The sequence below is a fragment of the Callithrix jacchus genome, chromosome 8 (genome assembly GCF_049354715.1).
Source record: "Callithrix jacchus isolate 240 chromosome 8, calJac240_pri, whole genome shotgun sequence".
NCBI lineage: Eukaryota > Metazoa > Chordata > Mammalia > Primates > Cebidae > Callithrix > Callithrix jacchus.
In genome coordinates, this window is record NC_133509.1 from 60,736,363 (window position 1) to 60,757,500 (window position 21,138).

Consider the following 21,138-nt stretch of genomic DNA (forward strand, 5'->3'; position numbering starts at 1 on the left):
AGATTTGCAGAGAGTAATGACAACAGTGATGATCATGATGATAATTACTATGATGACAATAATGCTTAGTATTTTAAAGTCAACCTCAGATGAGATTGGGCTCATTGAGATGTGTTTGTTCCTATTTAAACAGCCAGGCTGGGCACAGTAACTCATTCCTGTAATTCCAGCACTTTGAGAGGTAGAGATGGGAGGACTGCTTGAGCTCAGGAGTTCAAAACTAGCCTGAGCAAAACAGTGAGACCCTGTCTCTACAAAAAGTGAAGAAAATAAAAATTAGCTGAGTTTGCTGGCACATTCTTGCAGTCCTAGCTACTCAGGAGGCTGTGGTAGAAGAATCACTTGAGCCCAGGAAGCTGAGGCTCAGTGAGCAGTGATCCTGCCACAGCACTCCAGCCCAGGTAACAATGAGACTTGGTGTCTTAAAAAAGCAAAAACAAAAACAAAAACAAAAACAAAAACAAAAACAAAAAAAAAAAACAGATAACAACTGACTTTGATAAGGCTAAAGCCCAGGATATTAGAGGAGGAATTATTTCTCTACCTTTTATTTGAGAAAGAAAGCAAATTAAAGGAAATAGTCAACATCAGTGAAACAGAATTATAACAGTTATAACCTCTATTATATGAATCCTAAATTGCTTGTGTCTGTGGGACATGTTGTTATCAAAAGCAACAATTACCATATGAGCAGAAGTTGCGATGTATACTGGAGCAAATTTAGGAAACATTTGCTAGTAAGAATCAGGATATTCCAACTGTTTAACAAATTTCTCCTAGGAAAATTAGGCTTAGAATCGGGGAAGGAGGGGAAATTTGAAAGTAAATTAAGTCAATAATAGAGTGCTTTATCTAAGATAAGCAAACCAGGAAAAGAGATGGGAATGGTAAGTTTGGACTACAGATGAACTAATAACAAATTTTCTTAATGAAATCTAGAATGAAGAGAAAAGACAGATCACATTTGGTTAACTATTTGTAAATCTATAGGTAGATATCATAGCCTTTAACTTAATTTCTGTAGCTAAAACATAAAATACTATCTAGAGCTGGAGGGCCTCTTAGAGATCATTTAAACTCTCTATAGAGACCAGACTTTCAAGCTTAGAGAAGTTAAATAATTTAATGACTGTCATACAGTAGGTTATCAGCAGAATTGGGGCAGGAATACCTCCATCCTAATTCCCCTTTGACAGCTTTGAGAGAAAGGGGGTTTTCAGAGGCTTCAACTCTGTGAACAGCTTAAGCAGAATGTGACAGATGGACTGTGTTTATTGCTGCTCCCACCAATATGTACAATTACTGGGATGTAACATAGTGTTGGGGTTTAACATTTACTTGTCAACATCTTTGTTTTGTTTACTTACTGTTTATCGTGCTGCTTGAAGAAAGCTAAACATTTTGTAAACAATGCAGCTCGTTTCTCTGAAAGGTTATATACAAGTAAAGTCACTAACTGGAGCTAAAAATTGTAAACTTTATTTTCACAGTGAATAGCTTCCACTCTTTTGGCACATTGCTTTCTCTCAGCCACATATAGAAATGGAAAACGGTCTGCATGCCCCAGTGTGGCTTTTGTTTGTATCCAGTCACTCCAGCATGAATTCTAAAACCTGGATCTGTTTCCCCTCCCACACCGAAGATTTTTGACTATGAAAGGATTCATCTTTTACAATGAAAATTGGTTTCAATGCCCTTAAACATGTTTTTGCTTCTGGGTTTCTGGGTTTTGTTACTAAACATCCTTGTTCTTTTACATGTGTCTCCACTCTCTTGGCCTCAGAACAAAGTAACTTATACTGTTGTCAGACCAATTATCAATCTGGGATAGATTCTGTAAAACTGTGTTTTTTTTTTTTAAATGCTAGTGAATAAACCTCAGTGAATAAGTTTTATTATTTTGTTTGTTCCCTCATTTCTCCATTTGTTTAATCGATAATTTAAGCATTGGCTGTATGTTAGGACCAGTGTAATCTGGAGCTGTGAATATGAGTGAGACAGGGTATCCTGCCTGGGGATGGGTTGAAAATGCACTAGAACAGAAGGTCATTTTTTTGGAGGGGGGAAGTTGGGAGGAGACTGAGTGTTGCTCTGTTGACCAGGCTGGAATGCAGTGGCATGATCTCTACTCACTGCCACCTCCACCTCCCAAGCAATTCTCCTGCATCAGCCTCCTGAATAGCTGAGATTACAGGTGTGTGCCACCACACCCAGTTAATTTTTGTACTTTTAGTAGAGATGGGATTTTGCCATATTGGCCAGGCTGGTCGAACTCCTCACCTCAGGTAATCTGCCCGTCTCAGCCTTCCAAAGTGCTGGGATTACAGGTGTGAGCCACGGCGCCAGGCCTCATAATGTATTTTGGATAGGAAATCCCTTATGCTGGGAAAAAGGAGCTTAAAAATAATAATTTCTTATAAATTTTATTCCTTATGCTTTTTCACAATCAGTGCTGCTGCTTTGTAAGTTTCTACTTCCTGTCTAAAATGTGCAATATTGGCAATGTACATACATTGAAAAGAGGGAGATTTTTATTTCATTGAAATATGGTAGCAACCGAACATTTAAAAACAGACAACTAACCAGATATGCTAGTTGTTATACACAATGAGGTCTGCATTTCCTTTTTGCATTCAGGAAAGAAAAGAAAAACAAAACATATGGCCATTTATAAATATTTGTAAGAAGGGAGTTTCTTCATAATTAAATTCAGAATAAAAAGGAAAATAACAGATGAAGAAAAAGAAAAAAAAGCATTAGTAAGGTTTAATAATAATTTATATTCCAAAGAAGATTGGGGAGATTGGGAAAATGAGATGGTGACGGAAGAAACCTGTTAAAAAGGGATTTATAATTTTAAGCGAACAGGGAATGAAGTGAGAGATAAGTATTTCTTTATCAAAAATGCAGATTTTAGTTTCAAATTCAACTGAAAGCATTTTGAACATATGATTCTTATGTGTTACTCCCAAGCAAACAAGTCTTTCCTTCTTTCCTCCCTCCCTCTCTCCCTCTTTCCCTTCCTTCCTTCCTTCCTTCCTTCCTTCCTTCCTTCCTTCCTTCCTTCCTTCCTTCCTTCCTTCCTTCCTCCCTCCCTCCCTCCCTCCCTCCCTCCCTTCCTTCCTTTCCTTCCTTCCTTTTTCCCTTTTCTCCCTCAATTCCTTCTTTCTTTCCTTCTTTCTCTTTATGTCTTTCTTCCTATTCCACGTTGATCACAAAGCTCGGATACTGCATTGTGCACCGTGCATTCCAGACAAGGCAGGAAAACCAAAGAGAAATGAACTATATTACCAAGAAGTGAAATCTCTCTTGGGAAGCAAAAATGCATCAGGAGACCTCTTAGTTTCATGCCTTAGCAAAGTAAAACCTCTAAGTGGTCTTCGGCAGGATTTTACATAACCTAATGAATAAGAAAAATGAAAACTTACACTTAATTAGGCTTGACAAGAAATCAGTCACATTTGAAGAACATATAAGTCTGATTTAAATAGCAGGGAGTTCTCTAAGAGTACCCAAATCGGATCCGCTCCTGTGCATAGGTCACACAGGTACCTGTAGCTGCTGCTCACAATGTCAGAGCCTCAGAGTTCATTGAAAAAGCACATTCCGGGCCGGGCGCGGTGGCTCAAGCCTGTAATCCCAGCACTTTGGGAGGCTGAGGCGGGTGGATCACGAGGTCAAGAGATCGAGACCATCCTGGTCAACATGGTGAAACCCAGTCTCTACTAAAAATTACAAAAAATTAGCTGGCCACGGTGGCGCGTGCCTGTAATCCCAGCTACTCAGGAGGCTGAGGCAGGAGAATTGCCTGAACCCAGGAGGCGGAGGTTGTGGTGAGCCGAGATCGCGCCACCGCAGCCTGGGTAACAAGAGCGAAACTCCGTCTCTATTCACTCTTGAAAATCTGCACATCTCAGCCACACTTTGAATTATTTGTAGTAGCATTTTAATTGCTGCTTCCTGGGTTCTATTACTATCAGGTGCAAGAAAACATTATCAGCCTGAACTCAGTGTAAAAAGAAATAACGTGGAAGGCAAGCACAGCATTATACAACATTGGGTTGAGCCTTGTTTTGTCCAGTAAAATTTCAAAAAAAAGGCAGTCTGATGCTTTTCTCAGTTCTGTGATCCAAGTCACTGAATAGAAACTGAAACTCAACCACCAGACTTTATATCAGCCTCTATTCCATAGGAAATCTGCCTCTATTCTTCTTCCAGAACAAACCATATCACCCTGGGAAAATTATGTAACCACAGTCTCTTATCAGTTTCCCCCTCTACAAATTTATTCACTCCTTCAACATCTGTTTTCCTAGTAATATGTTTTACAATGTTCTTTTCTAACATTCTACAAACCTGTGTTAGTATATACTTTCTCTATTTAAAAATTGCTTAATAAAAATAATAATGTAGTGACCTTTAAGGGACAGAGTAAATCTGTTTAGCAATACTAGAATAGTGAGCATGAAATTTTTTCTCTATATTTGCCAAGAATCTTAAGATTTTCTAATTGGAACATTAAAAACCCTTTTAACTTTGACTTCTATAGAAAACCACAGTAATACCTGACTTTAGGATAAATTTTGCTTTAAGTAGTGGATTTGCTATGAATATAAATGAATTATTATAATAAGAGGCATAAACCAGCAAGAAATGTCATCTGTAGAATATTCTCACCTGTGTAAACCTAGTCCAAGATTATAAAATACACAATAGATACTAATCCCTTCTAGGATGAATATGCTGACTTCAACTTTCTAGGGACAACTTCAAGCTGCTTATGACTTTACTCATCAATGTTAATGAATTCTTACTATATTCAAGGCTCAGAGACAGAGCTATTGTCTTTAAGGAGAAATATTACTATATTATGGTTTTAATTGATTTTGTTGACCAATAGGCTGATAGTTGGAAACAATCCTTTAGAAGAAAACCTCTTCAAATGTGACCACCTGCTGATAATTTAATTCCTTAACTTTGTAATAAATCTAATACTAAGAGACTTAAAAAATATTAGGGTGGCAGAAAATCTCTTGGGAATAAAATTTAGAAAGCCACTACATTTTACTGCCATGGAAAATCCATTCTTATGAAAACAGAAGAAAATATGACGGCTGTGCTCTTAAAATATTCTAAGAATAGTCACTGATGAAAAAATAGTATTGTATATTTCCAACCATTAATAAGTCCCTTCCACTAGGAGATCTTTTTTTTTTTCTTTAAATTTCAGGCTATTCCAATTTTTTCTGTTCCAGTAGAAACTGAATGCAATAACTCACTTGACACTGCCCTCTAAAGTTAGAGCTGGTTATTATTATCAGCCATCTCTTCTCCACACTAAGTTCCATTTCCTTTTCTACTGGGATTTTAGTTCTGAATTATTAGCCGGTTTTGATGAAAAAACTTTTTGGAAGTTTTCTATGTCACATTTTAATGCTAATGAATTTTTAAAAATATGTCATGTAAAAGATAAAGTAAGTACTTACAGTAAATGACAGCGGGTGGGGGGAGTAGGAGAGAGAAAGAAAGGCAATTAACTTACAAGATATTTCAGAGATAAATACTAGAAAAGATATTGAGTGTATCACTGGAAAAGGCTGGACCTGCCATTGTTCAAGAAGGCAACTGAAAATATTGGTCTATATGTTAGAAATTTGACCTAGACTCTAGAAGCTGTGTGCAAACTGATCACTGTGAGTAAATTCCTTAGGGATTTGTCACCATCACAGTTACAATAGAAACTATTATGTTAAGTACCATATCCCCACCACGAAGGAGGTGGGAATCTATTTCTACAGAGGCTTTCCTCATCAATTGTTCCAAAAGCAACAGGAATGCAGTAAAATGAAACATGGCAGAATTCCAACCTAATTTCCTTTTACTCCCAGATATGAATATTCACTGCAACTTGAGCCAAAGCCAAATGGATAGTGGAAGGGAGTTTCTTAATTTAGGACTTATCTATTAAAACAATAAACATGATTTTTAAAACTCAGAACCTCACAGTGTTTACAGCTGGGAATATTTTTATGACATAGTCATATCTTCTTACCAGTATTTTTAAAACTTATTTGTTCAAATCTTTATACCAGCATCAAATACCGGCTTCAAAAAGGCCAATTGTTTTCACTATAATAAAGAGCACACACACATTTTGTTCCATTCTTTTCTTTGTCCTCAGTGGTCTGTTTCATACTCCTGGGCCTTCACTTTGGTGATTAGAGGATTGCTTATATTGTCATTGAGTCTGCGATTCAAAGTTGATTCTTGGCAGATACTAGCTAGTGTGACCATACATACCATTTTTCTTGGTAAATCCAGGGTACATGCCTTATGCCATCATTTGTTATTCACAGTGAACCTCTGAGTTGTAAAAGTGGCCTGATTTGGACAATACATTACACAGTCACTCTGCTACTGTTTGTTTCTCTCCTCATCCCCACTTTGATAGCCTCCTAGATCTATGATTGAGGCCCAAGGTGAAGGCTCATTATAGGCGCTTTGGTTACCTGACAAGGTTCTGTCTGGCAACCAGCACCCTTCCCCTCTTTGCTAGTCATCATGCTAAGTTGAGTCCTGATACAAGACACACACTTGGGACTGGATCTCATCCCTGGTGACATTTTTGATTAAAGAGTATGGAAAGAGACATATAAACTCAGGATGGAATTTGGTAAGCAGAAAATACAGAAAGTATGAAAGAGGGAGATGATGGAAAGATTTGGAAGAAAAGGAAATGAAGTAAGAACAAAGCAGGCAGGAAATATAGAAGTAGGTACTTCACAAATAAAGTTGATAGCATTGTTCCCTTTCCATTATTTCTTTTACTAACATTTTTCGAATGACACATTTCTCACACTTCCCCATTCAGATAAAAGCAGTAACACCTGCACCAATATTTTGTATTTCTCTGCAAGGTCTTTGTTCTGGAGCTGGTGTTCTTATTTACTTTTTGGTCCTTTCTCTTGTTGAAATTCTTTTTCAGATTCTATTTATTCAAATCTCTGCCTTCATTGGGTCAATATGATAAATTAATTTGCATAAAGATAAGAATGGCTTAATGTGACATTTCCAATAAACTTACATTTTAACAGATATTTTCAATGTATTCTTAACCTACCCAAGAGTGTCTTATGTTTGTGGCTGTGGTGGAGATAAAACGGGAAAATACATTTGGAGTCAGTGGGCTGTCACCTCTAATTCATATCCAAAGGTCTCTGCTTACTCCACATACTGATAAGCTGTTCTCAATGCCCTACCAGTCCTGAGTCTATGCTTACTAATTCTCAGTGTTGTGGCTGACACCTCATGCTGTTGGCTTTTGAAAGTAGGGCATTTCTTCCTTCAGTATAGATAACTTGAAGTATTATTAATCTGCTTCAGTGTGTAAAAGTCACGCCTACCCTGTCTAGCTTTAGAAAATGTTGCTACTTTTCTCAATGTGTACCTAGGTTTCATGACTATTGGAAGAGAGTACCACTCAGTTTGTGCCGTTGAAGGATGATTGAAATTAATGTGGGGCCTTACATCGTAATTTTCATAAACTTTCTCTTTAAATTCCAGCTTCTCAACATAAGAACACTGAATGCAGTTTTCTTTTCAGACTTTTCCAGTCATTTTTTTTCTGTATTATAAATGTGCTATAATGAATATTCAAAACAGACTCATTTTAATAAAAGCATTTTATCACAATGAACATTTCCACAATCAGATTTATAAAAGTGGTGTGGATTACTGGAAAGAAAACTTGTGAGGATCAGGAGGTCTGATTTCCAGTCACAACTCTATCATGTCTTTGTCATTTAATCACTAACTGACCTGTCCCCCCTAAAATATCAGGAACTTGCTTAGCATGATGGCTTTCCCCTCTGCTAGCATTCTAGTGTTACCTCCTATGTGTCTTCCTATACTTTTTGTAATTATCCTACAGAAAACCTCTATTATATTATGTGAAATACCACGATATAATAATAAAATCATTGGTCTCCTTTCACATTTCCTTCAAAGTTTGGACAAGACCTTTCTCTTGCTTATCTTAATAAACCCAAGCCTTATTACAATGCCTAGCATGTTGCAGGCATGTGCTTATTGAATTAAAAACAAAAAATCAGATCCCTTATCTACAGATAGGGCCTAACTAACCACCTCTGGCTCTTCCACACTCACAAGATGGAGAAAGGCCTTGCCTTTTTCAAGTAGTCTTCCCTAACTCCACTGTGCAAAGTTACCTCTCTCTATCTCTGTCCTATGTCACTTCCTCTTACTTTACACTTTTAGTCTCTTCATAGACTATTTTTTGACTTCCCCACTGGAATATTAGCTCTATCAGGTAGGTGCTTTATCTGTCTTGTTCTATCCAGAAACTATTGTGCTCTTTAGAGAGATACACACACATAGTAGGTAGTCGGTAAATGCCTGAGTGAATAATGTGACACTGAAGAGACTCTAAATAAACAAAAATATTTTTATGTGATAAAATTACTATGAAAATTCAACACATTTTTATTATTGCTAAATTACTAAATTACACTGAGATGCCTCATTTGCTTTATAATAAGAGAATATGCTAAATAAAAAGAAAAGGTCTTGTTTGCTGATATTTTTATTTAGTTTTGTAGCTATCCTTTCTTTAGAAGGATTATAACTATCCAAGCCTTTTAAAATGCAACTTATTATTTTCCTGAAATTTTTCAGATTCTTTCTCAAAAGACTGAGGTACATTTCTTGATTTTTTTTTCAAAGTTGGAACATATTATTTTATATGAGAAAAATACAAGCTTGCGTTTCAAGAATTAAACATATATTCATTTTTATTCAGTATGAAGATCTCAACTTAATGTTTAATTATAATATTGGATTGTGGCATGGAGAGAATTTAGGTAATAACACCCAGATGTAGGTGATTTCCTTTATTTTAGGAATGACATTTTGTGAATATGAATGTGGACACCAATATAATTTGTAGAATCAGAATTTCATAGTCTGATTCTAAAAGGGGTTTTTAGTACTGGGCTTTCTGTGACCTCTGTGTTTTAAGGACATTCATGTAAAAACTTACCATCATAGATGTGTGCTGATTTGAGACAGCCATCGAGTAAGTAGTGTTTCACTCAGTCATTTGTCGTATGTTTATTTTCACTTCCAATCAATGATGACGTTGTTCAGAAACATTCATGTGAACATGATATCACAATTATATATACATGGTATTTCAACATATTCATACTTAGGAACAGAACTTCCATATCTGTTCATGCATAACAAGGACTGCAAGCAACATTTAAAGGAGGTGAGTTTTGTATTTTGTGGTATTATTTAATTTTAATACGGTCATTTTACAGGCTACTAACAATAAGCAACCTCTGCTATCTCCTCCCCCACAGAAATAAAGAACTGATAGAAAGCTTTTAACTGGACTAAATCAGGAGCCAGTTGTTTAAATTCAACCAGGAGATTTTATCCTACCATGCTTCACCATTATTCAGCAGAAATAATCATTTAAGACCAAATTGGAGCCAGGCCTCAATCAGTCATACTTCTTGGAGTCAGCTGAAATGTCATCAAATGTGGGCTTAATACAAAAAGCAAAAAGAAGTTAAATAGATAATATATGATTCTACAATGGGTACTACATAGTGCAAGATTATCATTGTCTACATCTTAATTTGAGCCACGGGAATATCCAATATTATTTAAAATTTTATTAAGCCAATGGTGGATATTTACTCATTGCTTGAAAGTCAGGTCTCTATAATTAAATTATGTTATATAGAACATAAAGATTGGAATCCAAACATATTTTAACTTACCTCCTCAGATTCTGGATTATTTCTGAGAACTGCCGATCTGGCTAGGCAGCAAACAGGTTAACAATTTAAATACATTATGCATGCAAATATTATTATCACCATTGTTGCTGAATCATGTGGTATACTCTTCACACAAACTAAAAACTAAGTGACCCTCATACATTTGGCATTAAATATTGATATTAAGCATATGTGTCATCTGAATTTTAGGTAAAATATAAAATAGGCAAAATTAAAATTAGCCCCTTTTTTAACTTTTTAAAAATATAAGAAAACTTATTTTTTAAGACTACAGCACAATGTTGGGTATGGATAGGTATTGGTATGTTTTAAAGTGGTTGATATTCACAGTAAGAATATACACAAGTTTTGTTTTTTTCAATTCAAAGTAAATAAAAATATAATTAGTTTTCATTCATTATTATCTTTCTTGGTTATGATGAAAGCCAATATTCAATAATTCCACATATTCAGAAGCTGAGATTAATTTATCAAGTTAGAAATGAAATTTGTGACTAAGAAAGAAATATTCTGTTCTAAATTTGTTTGTTCTAAATGTCCTAAGTTTGGGAGTGATAAAAATAAAACAAAGTTATTAATTATCCCTTAAATTTCATTAATTCATATCCCATTAAAACTCAAATGTCAGCAGAAGAACGGAATATATGGAATAATGTGCATTTATTTTTCAGAAACTTCACTTGATCTTTATACCAAGGGAAGAAACTGGTCTACCTAAAGCATTCTTGTCTGTTAATTTTGTTTTCCTCTTAGTTTAAGTTCAGTAATACAAGTTCGATCATATTATTAAACAAAAAAAAGTTTACTCTTCTTTAATTTCCGAGTTTTTTTTTTTTTCTGTTCAGGCTTCTATAAAAAGTTTAATACTTATAGCAATGCATATTTTAGAGAAACAAACGTATAGACTAAATTTATTTAAAAGTATAATACTGATTTTTTTGTTTAATGCATAGAAATCTATGATACATATTCTAAAATTTTATATTGTTGAATTTAAGTGCATTTTAAGTGCAATAAAGCAGTGTTATGAGAAATTAAATGAGACAACTATGAGTGTTTTGAAATTTGTGCTATAGCAAAAGGCAAACGTAAGTCGATACTGTCACCTTTAGCTTTACTCTATGTATCCCACAGACCAATTTTTCAGCTTTCTTACTGCTCTAACAGTGTAGAGCTGCTGTTTCTCTCAATAGGCCTGACCCATGTTTCGATTTTACATGTTCACATTATTTCTGGACAGAAAACAAGATAGCAAAATAAATAAATAAATAAAGTTGGGTCATTTTTTCACACACATTTCTTTCTATGCTATGACTTTTTTATTAATGTAACAAAAGATATTTTCTTATGATACATGATAATGAACTTCACATATATGGCAAATTGGAGTAAAAGTCTGAACAAAGATGAAAATGATATTAACCTTCCAAGCCTTAGATGTAAAAAATACATTTCTGATGCACCAAAGTGGCTCTAGACTTTACATTGAGAATTTCCATTTAAACACCCAGAGACTGAGATAGAAAAGTGTTTTAAAGTACAGTTTCATCAAAAATATCAAAATCGCCCTCTTCCTCTTTTAAAGCATGTTGATAATTTCCATAGGGTTAAAAAAAAATCTACCTTTCCCCTTTACAGTTGGTTCTTAAAAAACGTTTCATAATATAATTTTCTGACATTTGGTAAAGGCTACATAGACTGTTGATGATTCTGATAAAATAAGCCTTCCCTTATTTAGGATAAGTATCTGTAATTTATCTTTATTGTATTTGTTATAGATTGTTTGGAATTCCATCTCCTATTAGGTAATTTATGTTTTGAAAGTACATTCTGCTTCAGATCTATATTTGTTGGTAACGGTAACAAAACTTGATCACTATATTAAAATGCATATCATTAATAAATAATTTTAAATTGTTGATTGTAAATATCTAGGGTATACAATATTCATTTTTTTATTCTATCTTCTTAATGAATATAATTGTCTATAAAAATAATTAAGATGATTATCACTGCTTATAACATACCAGAAATAGTAATAAGCACAAAATAAACTAGGTTTCATAGTGCAACTTAAAAATATTTCATTTTCTTTTTTATTCAGAAAACCTTTCTTACCATGTAAAAAATAGTGTTTTGAACATTAATTACAATATTCAATGTAATGCTTTCAAAACATAGCAAACCAAATTTTCAAATTTCTATTGTTAGTATTTCAATCTAATGAAAATAAAAGGTATTTGTTTAATACTTGTTTTCAAATATCAATAGTTAATAATATCTTGCTTACATTTGGATATACATCTTGTTCTTTCCCCATGTTTTTACTAGTCGATTTTTTTCTCATTAAGATTGATCTTAGAAAACATTTTAATGGCAGCAAATATACTTTTATCACAGATGCAAGCCTCCTGTGTATACTACACTTCATTTTGATTAACCTTTAGATAGTGCTTAAGTACATATATATCCTTTAGATGAGTAACTATTGCCAAGAGTAAGAAAGCAATTCTGTCTTTCCTTTATGTATGCCTTTCAAAAACATCTTAAGACCATGTAAGATTTGCAATTAGATTTCTATGCAACTACTAATCCATTATGCCCATAATAAAATTAAACGTATTTTAGCAGAAAGAAGTACTGAACCATGTTTTAAATTTTCACCTTGTATATCAAATCATATGCATGATATTGGTTGCGTCTTCAAACAAGGGAGCTATGCTTGACAGTCAATTTCAGCAAAGGTATTGATTGATCGAACTAGTAGGGGAATGAGTATTTTAAACGTATATTCTCATTAGGGTTTTAAATATTCCATAACAAGTAGTGATCACTAATGTTTTGAAGACTCATGGCACACAAAATATTAATGGAAGTGTCAGTTTTTCTTGTGGGATTGTCCAAGTTACCTCTTATTTTCTGTTCTTATCCTGGTGAAGAAATGCTGAACATAACTTTTTAATTCTAACATAAAGCATTTAACTGCCCAAAAGCTATGTTTCAAAGACATCAACAATACAATGTGGTGAGTGTTAAAAGGATGTCTGCCTTACTCTTTTTTTAATATTAAAATTGTGTACATCATTATCATGGTTTAAGGAAGGAACATGACCTTTGATACCAGTTTTACCATGTTCAAAGGGTTGTAAAGAAAAAAATATAAATAGATGATATGTCAAAGCACTTGGAAAATGTTAAGGTGCTGTTTTGATCATATTTTAAATGTTTGGGGCTGTGCTGAATTATTTAAATCTTAAATTAGCCATATGAGTGGAAAATAACACTCTGAAATGGAGTGTAGCTGAAATTATTCATAAAATGTGCCCTACAAAGACTGCCAAAATTTATCTCTCATTTTCTTTACTGTGTAAAATTATTTCTGATCATTTACAACCCTTTAATGATGAGAATATTTATTTGTTGTCCTACAATTCTTCAATGAAGAAATACAGACATACCTCAGAATCTCTTTATTAGCTTCTGAGTTCCTTCTTAAAAGATATTTGTTACCTTTAAAATTTACAAACCAAATTTCCTTTATCTTTTAATAGAGCATGTGACTAGATATCTAAAATACAAAATTCTGTGGTGTTGTAAAAATATATTATTCTATATTAACATTATTAAAAATGAGTTTACAAAAAAAATTACATATTTGAAATATAAAATACTATGTGCTTACACCTAAAAGCTGGTGAAATATTAGTTTTTAATTAATATTTAACATAGTATAATACAAGTACCAATGCATTTCCAGTTCTTTATTATTTACTCTTTTATTTATATAAAAAAGCAGTAGGTTTTTATGGAGGAGTTTATGAAATATTTAAGTTAAAATATAATTAGTTAATGGGCAATCTGACAAACTTGTTGGCTCACTGAACTTATTGAAAATAGAACCAATTAATTACCAGATGTTCACTTTATTTTGGTAAATATTTTAATTAATTGCAAATTTTTCTGTTATTAATCTTTAAAATATTAATTTTAGTTTTTATTTTTTCCTGTTACACATTGAAGTTTGTGTACACAGAAAAATACATTTAAAAGTTTTTCTTAGGTGCTCATAAAGATCTTCTTGTACCTATAAGAATTTTCATATTATCAATTAATAAACCACTATTAAAGTAATTATATATATTTATATAATCATTTATATTCTACCCTCCAATTAATTTAGGGAATTGTTATCATTTGTTTTTAGTTGATATGAAGAATTCTACTGATTTTTAAATAAAATATGTTGTAATAACTTTATGGGAGTACCTATGTGAAATTGTAATCGAAATGAGTGAGACAAAATACTTATTTAATACTTATTTTGTGTTTGTATTTATATGTAGACATTTGTCTATGCAATCTAAATTTTTTCAAATTTAAGGCCTTATCTTACATTCTATTAAGCTCATATATTTTGTAAAGCACTTTCACCAATACTACTATGCTTTTGTTCAACATATTTTATAATTTCATTTCCCTTAATTTGTAGAGAAAATTGATATTTATTAAAAAACCTCTTGCTTCTTTGTGGTTTACTGAAATATAGGTATACAAAAGGCAAATATAACTTAATCCTTATATGCTGAGGTAATTGAGATCACCATATTTCATACAGGGTATCTGAGTCTACAAATGTTCAGTATCAGGAGGAGTGAGACTGAGATTCAAATCTATATTTGTCCAGAAAAAGACCCACTTTTCCTCTATATCATGCTGAGTATGGGGGATTTATGTTTTCTAGCTGATGTTCTTTGGTTAAAATTTCTGGTAATAAACATAATTCCTTAAGAGAAGTCACACAGTTTCTTTTGCTAATAATAAAAATAGCACCCTGAAATTTATTTCATTTGAGATTATAGAAATCATATCTATCACTCTTAAGTTCTTATCATACATTTATCTTAGATAATTAACTTCAATCTATTATAGGCTGGATATATTTCTTGCCTAGGCCCTGCCTTAGGGTAGAATAAAACTCTGAAAACCCAATCAAATAAAATGATTTATATCCTTCTTCATTTGGGGAACAAGGCACAGGCAATTATTTAAAATACTTGAGATTAAAATAATTGCATTTTCTCCTGCTAGAATATTCTATTGATTATTATTTTAGAGAAAAAAAAAATCTCCTATTATGGAACCACCACATTAAATTCTAATTTTTTTTTTCTGTCACTCTAAAGTATAAGGCAAACAGAATATCTTATAAAGATGATTTTCAGTGGTTATATACTTTTCTTTTTCTGAAGACCTGTGTAAACAAAATGACTCTACTATTAACAATGGATATGCAAAGGGCTACTTCTCAATTACAAAATAGCAGCATGTGATGAAATATTACCAAATATTTTCCCTTTAATAATATATTTTTGGCCATGAAATATACAGAAAATTTATGCTAAAAATAATCCTTATAAAACAATTGAGATACTTTTAAAACTTATTTTAAGTGTCATATTTATTCTACAGAAAAATAACCTCTGAATATGTTGAATGTAATGATAGAATTGGATACGATACAGTTAATTTGATTCTCACAACTATTTTGATAATCAAATAAAAAAGATGAGGTATATGAAGAGTGCATTTGATTATTAGGAGACTGAAAAATCCTATAAAGTATATATTGATCAATATATGTCTGATATGGAGTTTGCCCATATCTTTTAAATTTTCTTGACTTTCAGAGAAGAGAACAATAAATTACAGACAAAGAAATATTTTTGCAGAATTTAAAAACATTCTTTTAGATATTATATTTTAAAATGATTTCTAATAAATTGTCATCTCTGAACCTTTTAAAACATATGACCTTTTGATCTATAAGAACACAATAGTTATATCTTGATAATTGTTTAAAATGTAGTACATTTAAGAATTCAATAAATTTTAAAAATCCAAATGCCTCTTGTAAATACTTTAAAATTTAGATTCTCAACAGAATTTTCAAGAAACAATGTATTTATTAGTATCATATATCATATAACCTCCATATAAGAGCATTTATTTCAATTTGAAATTGATGTATATTACTTTTATATTGTTTTAAAAATATAAACTTTATAAATAAATTTTAATCATTTTTGAGTATGCATTATTAACTCACTTTTTGTTTCCACAGGATTGACTCAATCCATATAAATATTACCAAATGTTCCACCACTTGATTCCTCTATATCATACACATCCTTTGATAGTTTGAGAAAATGCTTACATTTAAAGACAAACTATCAAGTGACAAAACATTTCTTAATGTAATAGAACTTAGAAACAGATTAAAATCATGTAATATGCTGCATCTTGTGTGCACTCAAAATGAAGTAAAGTGAATTTTCTCTAGGGCCACACAACTAATCCACTGGACAGATGGGATACCCATTTATTTCAAATAATTCCATATATCCCTACCATGCTATTTCAGTTGCTTGCATGTTTATTACCATAAGATGCTTTAGTTGTTATAAAAGTTATTGTTTTATTTCTACAGTTTTCAAGGTTTCTCTCAAAAGGTAACATGCACTGTGACAGGCCTAGAGGTATAACCTAAATGATAATGTAATTACTGGCATCCAGTTATGATTCTGAGAGCTTTAGACTGTTTCAACTTTTTAGAAACAAACCCATTAAGTTGCATTAAAGTTGCTTACTGTTTAAAAATATTCTAATGCATTAATCATTTTAATTTTAAATTTAAAATCTTTTCTGTCTGTAAAGTGGGATCCTCAATTTATTAACTTTATCTTAGTGACTTGAGACTCAGTAGTTGTATTTCATTTTTTTAAAATGGAAATCAAACTAATATCTACACTTTATAATATTGTGAGAATTAAAGAATAAAGGTACATTCTGCATGTGGCAGAAGAAAATATAAATATTAGTTATTTTATTCTATTCACATATTGGGGAATTATTTGTGAAAATACTTTCTTAATATTATGTAAAAAATTTCTTATCTACTTTTTTATTTTGAAAAGGACCACAAAAATTTTAGAAGTTCAACTTTTAAAATATACTTAAGGTCAATGGCAATAAAACTTATGCTAACGAGAAGAAAAATATTATAATGCCTTTTATAACATTATCACTGTAACTTTGCTTTTCCTAAACATTTGAAGTTATATAAAAAGAGGTATGATTAGCTTAATTATACTCCCTTTACTGTTTTACCATAGATCAGTGATGACATTGTCACTGCTGGTGAAACTAATTTACTCTCCATTCAAAATTAGAATCAGAATGCACATAGAATACATGAATACATGATCTCAATTGAGTGTTAAGTCCCACTACTCAGAGAAGAAGAATTTGGTATATGTACTTTTATTCTTTACTTTTGTTCTTGGGTATAACACTGTGCTTAAAATTTAAAAATAATTTGGTGAAAGTTCTTCCTTGATTTCTTCATGTCAGGATAGAAAGTAATGTAGGTTTGAGTGAAAAATAAAGTAACCAAAAAGTGTGTATCAATCCTTAGCTATGTGGTGCATGGAAGATACCAGAACACAAATTATTGACATTTAGTAACATGTCTTTGTAGTATCATTACCTTCTACATGCCACTTCACTGGTACTTTAATTAGTGTATAACTTTGGTTATTGTTATAGGAGACCCAATGATGATAGTATTGAATTGAAAATAATATCCAAGATTTGAAAAACTCACAAAATATGAAAATTCCCAACAGAGATGGCATTACATTGGCTGGCATCAAACTCTGTGTGCTTACACAAGGTCAACAGCTTATAATGAATTATCCTAGTTTGCTCAGATCTCTAAACTTGGTTGTCCTGTCACTCTTCAAAAGATTGATTCTCCAGTGCTTTGCCTACTTGTCCTATCTTTCTTCCCTTTTTGTCCAAACTAGGTAATTAGAATATCTGATTTTCTTCATAATAAAAAATACATATGCTAACGAATGCCAAACAGATTCTAAGTTTGTACATCATGCATACTGATGATGACTGGATCCATCAGTATACAAAATTATTTTAAGAAAGTTAAAAAAGGGGGGAAACCCAAAACCTTAAAACAACTTTAATATTTAAAGAAAAATCATTAAAAAAACAAAAGCTGATGCATAAAATTAAAAAAATAAGATGTCAACTAACAAAAGGTAAAATTTCAAGATATTTTTAAATGGTTTTAAAAGAGATAGGTCCTAAAGGGGGCAGATTACAGGAAAATCTTTTAAACAACCCCCGCCTCTCCAATTTTTTTTTTTTTTTGGATTGAGTTTTGCTCTTGCTGCCCAGACTGGAGTGCAATAGCAGGATCTTGGCTCAATGCAAGCTCCGCCTCCCAGATTCAGGCGATTCTCCTGCCTCAGCCCCCTGTGTAGCTGGGATTACAGGTGTGAGCCACCAACATGGCTAATTTGGTATTTGTTTTAATAGAGATGGGATTTCACCACATTGGGCAGGCTGGTCTTGAACTCTTGACCCCAGGTGATCCATCCGCCTTGGCCTCACAAAGTGCTGGGATTACAGGCATGAGCCACCACGCCAGGACCGCAATTTTTAAAAGTTCACTGAAAGTAAGAATTCTTATGTGCAGAAGTAACTGCATTGGCAATTATTTAAAGATTTCAAATTATAAGTATCTTTTTAAAGACAATGGACAATGATTCTATTTAGTTATTTGCTGGAATGTATAAAATTCAGTTTTATAGATTTGAAGACTTAGACGATGTTTTAAAAGTTTCTGATTTAGAATAAGCCTCTGTAGTGCATATAGAAGTAACATTTTTTTTTGGAAGTCATACAGTCAATCTTCACAGGCAGCTTAACCTCAGAGGTTTTCCCTGTACTCACAAAGTGATGAAAAAGCTTAATAATTGAAACTGTTTGGCCTTCTGAATCACTTTTTATAAATTCAGTAGTTGCCTGAGTGCAAATAGTTTTGATAATTGCCTCTATCCTCTATCTCCGTCCCCATCCAAAAAAACCCAAACTCACAAACACAAAAACCTAAAACAAAACATCATAATCTTGATGCAAGACTGAAATGTTAAACATCTTGAGTTGTATCTCCTAAGTCATGAACTACTAGTCAATGCTGTCTTCTAGGAATGGAACCTCACAAAATATATTCTGTACAGAATTGAAAGAAGAATATTTTTCCTAAGATACTTAAAAAATATGGTTAACTTTTTCATTTATTAAAAAGATATATAACAATGTATTATGCCAATATTTTTAAAAATTACAATGTAATTTTTGTCTGTGCTGAAACCTTAAAAATAATGGTTTATTTTCAATACAATTTCAGCCTAAATTGGTCTCACTATAGGTCTATAGGCTTCCTTTATCAGAGCCTCTTTCAACATTTATCTCCTAAAATAGACAACGTAAAATATGGAAATACTATAAAATCATCAAATCTATCCAATATTATTATTTAGTACACTGAAATATTTTATACAGTACATTTATCTACTAAAGACTTGATCTATATTAATATTCACAGAAAAAGATATAACAAGTGTAGATATTTTGATGTCATTATTTTGAAATTTAAATTATAGAAATTCTGTTAAAAAAATGTGATAAATTACCCATTATCTAAAATACTGACAAGAAACAGTATTGTTTTATTGATCAAATGCTATACAATTGGATAAGCCAATGAACTACACTCTTGGAAATGCTTAAAATTTTCATAAGCCAGATCCTCTGAAATATTTTACTAACTTAACAAAATGGCAAATACAAATACTTCATTAAAATTTGAATGCTCTTTATAGTTAGATAGGATCGGAATACTCAGTTGAATCCTTAACTAAAAGGTAAACATCTCTGCTCTAGCAGAATGAAAACTTAAAAAAAAATACACACATTAGTATTTATTTTAGTACATCTATTGATCTATTGTCTACAAAGCATTTTTTAAAAAATGGAGAGTCCACATTAACAACAGAAATAGATGACTATATGTTATCCTAAAGCAGTTTCAAATGCATGTGCCTAAAGTCACAATTTAAGAAAAATATATGTATTTTCAGATACCAACTTTAATCATAATGCATAAATGACATTAGAGAAGACTGAGGAAGCACTGTGGTTCAGAAAAGTCTATATTCCTTCATTGATACATGCAAAGAAACTGATTATCTGCATCAAATAATCTTTTGATCATCAACCATCTGAACACGATTTCACTTAATTTGCTCTTTCATTTGATACTGAGTTAAAGCGAATCCTCCAAACTGATCCTTTGTTTTGGTCCTTTGCTTTGTACTGAGTTAAAGCAAATGCAAACTGGTCCTTTGAGTATAGCAGTGGCTAAATTCATGAAATTTGGGTGGGGGAACAAGTGTTGTTTTTCATACATATTCTTTAATCATTCCATAGAGGTAAACATACTTATATGCTAAATACCTGACCTTTTTGAATAAATGCAGACCTACCTTGACTTCCACAAGCCTCTATTCATTTCAATGAGACAATGTTTTCACAAAATGTAAGGCAAAACAGGTGTTAAATTACTTAAGAGAACTCATAATTTAAATAATTAAAACTAATTTGTGTTTAAAGCTATTTGCAGATTTATTAGAGAAACAAATACAAATATGCATTTCTACAGAACTGTTTTTTTTTTCCAAAATGAGCTTAAAACGTGTTCCACAGTTTTTACTTGTTTATATATCTATGGTAACCCAAGTATTGGCTTCTGTACCACTTTGTAATGAGACAATTGCCTTTCCATTGCAATTATAAAAAACTATTTAAAAAAAATTCGGCACATACACGTTAAATATTTTTCTTTAAAAAAATAATCTAATCAAAATATTGAATACTTTAGATTTGAACAATATTTTATTTACAAATCTGATTTGATGTACTTTATTAATTATACAAGGTAATGCTTCAATTTTCAAGAACAGATTCTTTGTTTATATAGACCAGTGGAATGACATCCTATCTAGTACTACACTTCAATAGTTTTCAAAATTAACATGACAAGTTCTCTAATACTTTCAGTTTTTTAAAAAATGTTATTTAATTTGGGCACATATCTGATGAAACAAAAAATAACATGCAGATTTCCAAAGATAATCTGTTAAAGTAATATGATACTTACCCTTTACGTAAAAAGACATCTATGAACAACAGTGCATAACAGTATTATGTATTCATGTTTATAAGAAACCAAGCAGAAGGCAAAATGAGTTCATCCTTTTTTCTAATCATGTGCAATTTTATATGGCTGTTTGCCTCAGTTAAGTGTGTACATTAAATTTATGAGACTGTATTACACTCAAAATTATTATGTATAGCCATGCTTGCCCTGTATTTAATGAGTGATGAA